The sequence below is a fragment of the Microtus oregoni genome, unplaced genomic scaffold (assembly GCF_018167655.1).
Source record: "Microtus oregoni isolate MIOR12 unplaced genomic scaffold, Mior012 000041F_ref0000270, whole genome shotgun sequence".
NCBI classification, from domain to species: domain Eukaryota; kingdom Metazoa; phylum Chordata; class Mammalia; order Rodentia; family Cricetidae; genus Microtus; species Microtus oregoni.
The window spans coordinates 17,792,162-17,801,534 of NW_024543208.1; positions in this window are offsets into that span (position 1 = coordinate 17,792,162).

Below are 9,373 nucleotides of genomic sequence, written 5' to 3' on the forward strand. Positions count from 1 at the left end.
TTATTGCATTTCTGTAACCCTTTTCTGACCAGGATCGCTTCTTAAATGCTAAATGCTTCTTAAGAACCTAAGCTTCGGCCTTGCTAGGGGTCATGACTGTGGACTGAAACTTCCCTCTTTCCAGAATTCTCATTCATTGCCCCACTTCTACTTCCTGCCTGGTCACCCCGCCTATACTTCTTGCCTGGCTACTGGCCAATCAGTGTTTATTAAACAAGTACAAGAAACAAATCTTTACAGGGTAACACCATTGTCCCACAGCATAGCAACGTATCTGCCTATAACCATGCTCCCTATCGTGGTGATAATGGACTGAAACTCTGAAACTGTAAGCCACACCAATTAAATGTTTTCCTTTCTAAGAGTTGCCTTGGTCATGGTGTCTCTTCACAGCGATAGAAACCCTAAGGACAACTGAGTTACATCACCACCCTACACATCTTAACTCATGCAAATACTATGAAAACCCAGAGCATAAATAGGGTGAACTCATCATATATATTGCCCTGCCAGAGTTGGCCCTAACTAGGAAGAAATGCTCTTTGGAACAGGCATCATTGGAAACCCAGTCCTTTACTTTGATGAGTGGAAGAGTTTCCCACAGACTAGCCTCTGGCTTTATGTGTTTCCAGCCCTGTGTTTCCTCTGCTCCCCACATAGTCCCCACGCTGGTACAAATTGCCCATGCGTTCTCTGGCTCTGCACATTTTTGTCTTGACATCAGGCACATCAACCCCGTGGGCTTGGGAAAATTCCTGGAAGTCTTCCCTCAGCATGGTGGCTATTCATAACTCAGCCATATGTGAAATTGCCTGACAGAGACCACATAAATATACCCCATTTAACCCACGCTAAATGCATTCCCTACACAAATGTCATTAAGCCAAGTATAAAGCTACTCAGGACCACTCCCAATGCCAACACAAGGAAAATAGAAACAGAAAGGAAGCCAAGATGAAGAGAGTCACTCCTTTTAACTTGTCAAATATCGTGCTATTGCAAATTTCATGAACGCATGACCATTTGAAGACATTCACACACACACACACACACACACACACAAACACACACACACACACACAAACACACACACACACACAGAGAGAGAGAGAGAGAGAGAGAGAGAGAGAGAGAGACCATGGATTAGAAGCAGCCCAAGCAAGTCACAGATCCTGTAGAGTAAGTGCCACTAGCCTCATGCCATTTCCCTGGCTCATCACCATCTTACTGAGCATGGAAAAAGTACTTGAAAGGACTCAGCTCTTAAGAGAACTGGTTGCTTTTCCAAAGGACCTGGGCTGGGTTCCCAGCAGTCATCTGACACCTGTAGCTCTGGTTCCAGAGAGTCTGATACCCTCTTCTGGCCTCCATGGATACAGACAAAAAAAAAAAAAAAAAAAAAAAAAGGAAGGAGGAGGAGAAAAAAGAAAGAAAGAAAGAAAGAAAGAAAGGAAGGAAAGGAGGGAGGGAGGGAGGGAGGAAGGAAGGAAAGACTTATAAACACTAAATAAAAATAAATAAATAGTGTGAGAAAACCCCTAAGAGATTAAGTTTAAACCCCTAGCATAGTTGGGTGAATGGAGAACCCAGGAAGTGTTACAGAGAAAAGGAGCTAGCTACTTTTGTCTTGAGGATTGTATCTTTCCTTGAGAAGTTGAAACATCCCCTGAACTTCATGCCTTACGATTTGGATCTTAAATACCTTGGAAAGCTCATTTATTGGAAACTTGATTCCCCTGTTGATTGTTTTCTTGGAAAGCAGTGAAAATCTTGGGAGGCGGGGCTGAGCTGGAAGTAAGGTTCATCTCTGAGGGTGCCTTTAAAAGGGCAGGCTATCAGTACTCAAGCCCGTTCCTCACTCTCTGAAACGCGTTCCTACCAAGAAGTTAGTGCCTTTCATCAACCACATTCTCCCAACATGATTCTACCTTACCATAATAACGTGTTCAAGAAACTGTGGGCTGAAACCCCGGGAACCAAGGACCAAAATGAGCATGTCCTCTTTACACGGACCTAGCGCCATTGCTTTGAGGCAGTGGCAGAAACCTGACTGACAGAGAAAACCTGGTACCAAGAAGTGAGGTCAGCTGGAATCAATGGGATAAGCGAGGGAAGTTTTGGAGGAACTAGAGAGAGCCCCGACCTCTGCGAGCGCTGTTTAACGGCAGGTGAGGTGGGATCTGAAGCCCAGAACACAGACAGGAACAAGGAGGGCAGAGACTGGCTGATATGGTTTCAGCTAGAAACAAGGTCTTTGGGGGACGAGACAATAACTTCAAGCAATGGTTCTAACCTTCCTAATGCTGTGACCCTTTAATATAGTTCCTCATGTGATGACCTTCAACCATAAAATTATTTTTGTTGCTACTTCATACTGACAGTTTTTCTATGGTTATAAATCATACTGCAAATATATGATATGAGACCCCTGTGAAAGGGTCACGAACCCGGAAAGGATCAGAGTTGTGACCACAGATGACTTAAAGGAAGATGGACCACTCATGCATGGTCTTAGGGTTTCCATGGGTGCTTGGCTCCCTGCAACTTCACAGAACACAAAGGTGGTAAAAGTGTGTGGTAGAGGAATTCTTCACTTCATAAGGGCCAGAGACAAGATTCCCAGGATCTATAGAAACGTTTAACCTTCTGCAGGAGATCCTACCCATGAAGTTTTCAGTAACTAGCTGGAGACGAAACTGTTAAGGCATGGGCCCCATGGGAAATAGCTGATAATTAGATCATAATAGTTTTAAAGTTGTAGCCGAGGAACGTTTGCCTGCTTAAGAAATTAGCGACATTTGACAACAGCCAAAAAAGCCAGCATGCTCATGCTAGTGGCACTGATCAAAACAGGACATGAAAGTGGAAAGGCATGAGGAGGGTAGGAGGGGGTTAGGGGGAATAATGGACATGAAAATAACCAATAGACATTTTGTACATCTGTGCCAAGCAAAAAGGAGCTCTTTACTTTGCAGCGTAACATTAGAAAAGATGCCCCAGGGCATGTCGGGAATCAGCAAGACCCAGCCAGGTTCTCAGGTTTAAGGTTTTGGTGAAAAGAGAGCCCTGTGGTATACCGTTCTCACTCTGAGCCACCCAGCAAATCATTTCCCTGGTTTTGTTTCCCCATGTTTTGCTGTCTAGGCACTTGGAGGCTGCTGTAGTCAGCTCCAAGTAGAGCCGGCTACTGCTAAAATCAGCCCCAGAAACTGAATTGCCCCATTTGATTCTGGTTTCGCCTGGATGCAGAATGCGTGAGTCATGGGTTCACCGAGGTTTCCAGGGAAGTTTTCAAAGAGGCTTTGGGAGTCTCGGCAGCCTGTGGCAGAACCAGAGTCTTGCAGGCAGCCTGTAGGAGGCGATGTGCGAGACCGGAGTCAAGCCTGCATTGCAAAGCCCAGGAAAGATCGGGAACCTGAACTGTCTACCCAAGAATTCTGCAGGCAGCAAGGAAAGCCAGCTGAAGAAAGAGATGTGTGGGCTCCTGCCAAAAAAGTGGGGGAGGGGGAATGCTGCAAGTCTTCGGAGCTCATATCCCAGTGTCATGTGTACAGCTGTTAGTCACAGAAGTACAGCTTTTAATATTTGCTTAACTGAGTTCTCATCTTGCTTTTCGTCTGATCCTACCTCTCCATGACTCCGCCTCCCCCTTCTGAATGACAGTATTTGTGCCATTGTGTATTGGAAGTATGCAACTTGTTTGATTTATTTCTAATCAAAATGTTATATTATTTCCCCCCTCCTCCCTCCAGCTCTCCCATGCTCCCACATCCCATTCCCTCTCAAATTCATGTCCTCTTTTTGTTTAATTAAATAACACTTGTTGGGTCTGTTTATTGTGCTTGTATGTATATGTTTCTAGGACTGACCACTGGTATTAGAAGCCACATCCCTGGGAAAGACCAATTCTCTCTGTGTGTGTGTCTTCTCTCTCTCTCTCTCTCTCCTATCCTATGCTTTCTCCTCTCTCCTCTCTTTGAACAGCATTGCCTTACTGCATGCCCCTGCTCCGCACAATGATTTTCTACTTCTCACAGACCTAACTGGTGGTCAGATAGCCACAGCCTGAAACTTCTGGACCCATTCTCCCTTTGATTTGATCTATCTCTGGCATTTTGTCACTCCAGTGGAAATCTGACTAAAGCATCACGAGAATTGGAACCTACTTGGAAATCAGATAGTTTCAGATACAATCATAATACAACAACAAGAAAAAAATTATGATTTTTTTTCTCCTAGGCAGCAGCTGTATTGTGGGGAAGCTGAATAACTCCTTTGCAGCCACCCTGTGTCAGAAACCAGCTGAAGTGGACGCTGAGTACCAGACCCACACCTGTGAGAAGCTGTGACCACAGAAGCAGCTGCTGATACTCTGGGTGAAGGCGGAAGGCTTATGTGATTCGAATCCATAGTAGGGAATGCCAGACAAGGTTTTGACCCACAGCAGAGTGCACCTGCTGTTAAGTAAGGAGCATTCTTGCTGTCTACACCAAGGAGGACTATTAAGAAGTGCAGGTCTTTTCAGAGATGCACTGTGGAATCCAATCTGTGTATTCTCAACCTTGTTACTGTAAAAAAGAAAAGAGAGTGGCCTGGCTATTCCTGGACTGGCATATACTAGGATGCTTCAGAGGTTGGGGCCCAAAAGGACTAGCAGAATCCCAAAACTTTCTGATCTCTACAGAAGATGATGTCTGTCAAAATGCTCTCAGAAAACCCTTAAACAAAGAAGGTAAGAAAACCAGGACCAAAGTCCCTAAGACTCCGTGTCTTGTTACTCCACATGTCCCAACTTCTTGATCTGAAGATACAACGCACTAAGAAAATTTGCCATCCACTTCTCAGAGAAGGTAAGGCTTCCTATGGGGAGTCAACAAAGTCTAGCACATTGCTCTGAGGCAGGAACAAGGCCCTCCCCACTATATCTAGGCTGAGCAAAATATCCCTCCAAAGCGAATTATCTCCAAAAAGCCAGAACAAGCAGTAGGGATAAATCCTGGTGCCAGTGACCCCACGGACTGCCCAAGTCACACACATTCAGAGGGTCTAGTTCGGACCTATGCAGGTTTCCCTGTTGTCAATCTGGAGTTGAATAATCTTTGTTTTAAGCCATCACGTTTATGGTAACTTCTTGCAACAGCTCTAGGAAGCTAATTCATCTGTGAAATTTGTCCTGACGGCAGCTGAAATACAGGAAGAATGTCAAAGCAGCTCAATGTATTTATTCTTCTGTCTGGAAAGACAAGGACACAGAGCGTGGTACTTGGAGTGGGGAAAAACCTCAAAAAGCTTTGAGTATTTTATTTATCCATTGCAAAGCAATAAAGACAGCATCCCAATAACTAACCCCATGAAACTTGGGGTCCCATTATGTCTTTGTAACAAAAGAGAGTGGGGTTGAGAAAGTGATTAGGAAACAAGAAAGAAAGTAATGGTGGGTGGGGTTTATGCCAGCAGAGAACTCAAGAAGAAAACCTTCCACAGGGAGTTTTACCATGGTTTTCAGGCAGGATAAAGTCAGTCCAAGTTTTCCTGCATCTCCTGATCTTCAGTTGCTTTCAGCCCAGAGCGCTGCTTGTAACAAAGAGGCATATTTTAGATCAGCACATTCTGGATCCCTTCAGTAACACAGGCCAATATTTTCTGGTTGTCCTCACTGGTACCCTAGCCTTGTATCCTTGACTGGGATAAACATTTCCCAGCTCTCTGTGCCTCTGAGCTTCACATCACGCATTATATATAGTAAAGGCCAAGTGGACCTGCTTGGGAGAGTGTCAAGCTCTATTAAGCAGGAAAAGATCAACATCATTAGTGACTAGAGATATCCAAATTAAAAGGACAACAGACCCATTAGAATACTTTACATTCAGAGGAAAATGAGAAAGATAATACCAGGTGTTAATGAGAATTTTAAGCAACTGACTTTTTTTTCTTTAAGGAGGTTTTCTAAGATTAAAAGAAATAATTTACTTAGGGGTACACATGGTTTAAACACAGTAGTGATGAACCCTGAGTCACCAAAAACACATCGGTCTCACATTAAGGAAAGAAATAAAAGCACTTTTCCCTGAAGTCATCTCACCAAGAGGGAGTCCGGATCTGAATTCTCTACTTTCTGCTCCTGTGTCTTCTGTCCTCTGTTTATATGTTGTGTGAGTCTGTGCCTGCCTAGAGTTCTCCTTGTGAATCTGTCCCTGTGTCTGTGACTGTGTGCTCTCTGTGTGTCTATCCATGCCCACCAATGTGTGCATCCCTATGTCTGTCTCTGCCTGTCTTTAACAAAGAGCTTTGCTCTGACATTCAGTAGTACAGTACTATGCTATACTATAGTACTGGGCTATTGAGCGGTACAGAAAGCACCACATAAGAAAGGGGTGGGAGACTTTACAGACATCTTCAACAAGGGATTAATCACGAGCCTCCAACCAATCCCAACTGACTCAGACAACAATCAGTACTGTGAATATCATTTTTTATTAACCAATATCCAAATATTACATTCAGCATTTGCAGTGGGTATTAATTTTAGAAGGTTGCTTTCAGCATCTGTGTTTGCTGCTTTTGGCAAATGATACACATGCATAGTTCTGAGTGAGGAGCACATAATTTAAGATTATAGCTATATATCAGCTTAGGTTACCAAGTTGGTTACATGAGAAATCTCGGGCAGGCATGGCTGTTACGTGTCCTTTAGAAGCTGGTTAAGCACACAGGCTGCAGACACAATAAGCTAGCAGTCTTACATCTTCAGCGAGCCCATGTTGTACTAGTAACTCTGGCTCTGAGGTCCAGCAAAAGCACCATTCTAGGCTCTTAGACTATAAGAGATATTTTCACATCAAATGCCCCCAGGGGTGCATGTTCATGGGCCCGTGCATGTATGAACATGTGCAGCCAGGTAACCATGGAAGCGGTGAGGACATCACACTCCCGAGAACTGGAGTTACGGATGGTGGCAAGCCTTTGGGTGTGGGGAAGAGAACTTCGGGCCTCTTCCAAAGCAGTAGGTGCTCTTTGCTGCTGAGCCATCCCTCCAGCTCTGCACTTGGAACATCTGTACACTGCTGGTTAGGGTATAAAATGGTACCCTAACTTTGGGAAATAGCTTGGAAGCTTCTTCAGATAAAATTAAATGTGTATTACCTTAGCCACTTGGAGCTGCTGTAATAGAATACCATAGAACTAATAGCTTAAAGAACAGACATCCCTTACGGTTTTAGAAGCTAGAATTCAGTTACCAGCACAGTTGCTTTGTGGTGAAGGCTCCATTCCTGGCTTTCAGGATGGCCCCCTTCTTGCTATTCCCTCATATTCAATCTATAACAGTGGTTCTTAACCTTCCTGATGCAACACTGTGGTCCTTTAATAAAATTCTTCATGTTGCGGTGATCCCCAATCATGAAATTATTTTCATTGCTACTTTATCACTGCAATTGTGCTACTGTTATGAAATGTAATGTTTCATAACATTAAACATTAAAATACCTGTATTTCCCTATGGTCTTAGGCAATCCCTGTGAAAGGGTCATTTGGCTTGCCCAAAGGGACCACACCCCACATATTGGGAATCACTGATCTATAACATGCATATACCTGATACCTAGAAGCTCATCCATAGATATTTTGCCAAATGAAACAAAAACTTACACTTACACAAAGCTAGAATACAAATGTCAGAAATATTTTATTCATTATCGCTCCAATCCAGACGTCCTTCAGTGCATAACTGGACCAACAAGTAGTGATATGTCCATCCAATGTAGTACTACTTAGCAATAAAACTGAACTGCTGATACATACAACAAACTGGATGGATGCTACGTATATTTTGAGAAGCAAAAGAAGGCGGGCTGAATGAGAGCATACAGCATCACCTCATTCAAGTTGTATCTTAGAACAGACCGAACTTCCAAGCAGAGAAAACTGGCACAGGGTTGACAGATCTGGGAGTGGGCGAGGAAAGAGACCCAAGACCCCGAGGGACACCTATTCAGGGAATGTTATAGCATGAATCTGAGTTCCAAAGAATCTGAGTTCCAAAGGACCCAGCGAAGCTTCCAGGCTTTTGTGTTCTGTGGCAAAGAACTGGCTGAATACACAGTGAGAGGTGGAAGGTAGAGGCCATTTATTAAGGCAGCAAAGGCTGTTTCGAGAACAGGAGGGGCCTAGAGAGCAGTGGGAAAGGAATCACTCAAAAGAACTGGGCTACCTTAATCCGGTCAGCTACACAGCATCCACTCCCACAGCTCTGTGGCACCGAGCTCTTTCCGAGCAGGCTCTATTTGATTTATGTGGCCCAGGTGGGAAGGGGTTTCCAGTCTTACCCTGCACGCTGGCTTCTTTCATCTGTAACTTTCCCTGGTCCCTTTGCCCTGCCACGAGGAGAAAGTTTTCACATCAGAACAAGCCACGTTACATAGTCACGCTTTGCCAAAACTCGTAGAACATGATATTTTTTTAGAAGATCAATTTTATTCCATATTAATTAAAAAGCAATCTTTAAAGGGGAAAAAAAGCTAAGCAAAAGAGAACCACAGAGAGAATAGATGGTCAACTAGCAAAATGGAAGCAAACACCTGCTCATGTCTTGTGCAATAATTTTTACATGGACCAGTTTGCAAACAGGGCTTGAAGTCAGATTAAGCTCTTGTATATATAATCACACACCAGGATCCACCATTTATTCATTCATCTGACCAACAGTGAGTTGGTTTGAGTGTCCACAAACACCTTAAGAGCAGATCCAAATTGAAAAGTAGTCGGAAGAGACTCTCTGCCTTCTTTATTTTTTTTCCAGAATTTTGTTTCTGTCCTTTTCAAACACATTTAAATATTTCTAGACACTGCATAAACTTCATGACAGTTCAACAATCCAAGATCTTTTCTCTTGGCCTCAAGTCGACACCCTGAAGCACAACCCTCAAAGACAGTAAAGTCCTGCTCCACCTGCTTGCTGGGTGAAACCGGGCCCAATTTCAGCGGCCACTGGCTCCATATACAAGAACTGCCCTGGTAATGAAAGCGCGAACCCCGTCAGTGTCTGCCTCTAAAGTTGTTTCAGGGATTAAGAGACTCAAAAAAAGTGGCATTAGTTAGGTAAGAGACCTCAAAACTTTTCAGTGAAGTTCTTGCTGGAGGCGTTAGGGATGCCAAAAGAAAGTTTTGCATCTCTCTGCCCTTGCGTGGAAGCTCTGCCAGAAGATGTGAAGGAAACTGAGATGAGACATCTGGGTACCTCAGGGTGGGGACAACTGGACTGGCCACCGCTTTGTGTGTACCCCTAGTTCTGTCATCAGCCCTCTAAAAGGCCCCAGACCAGCAGTACAGTGGTACCCCCATTTCCTGGGACCCACTGATATTATGCAGAATCTAG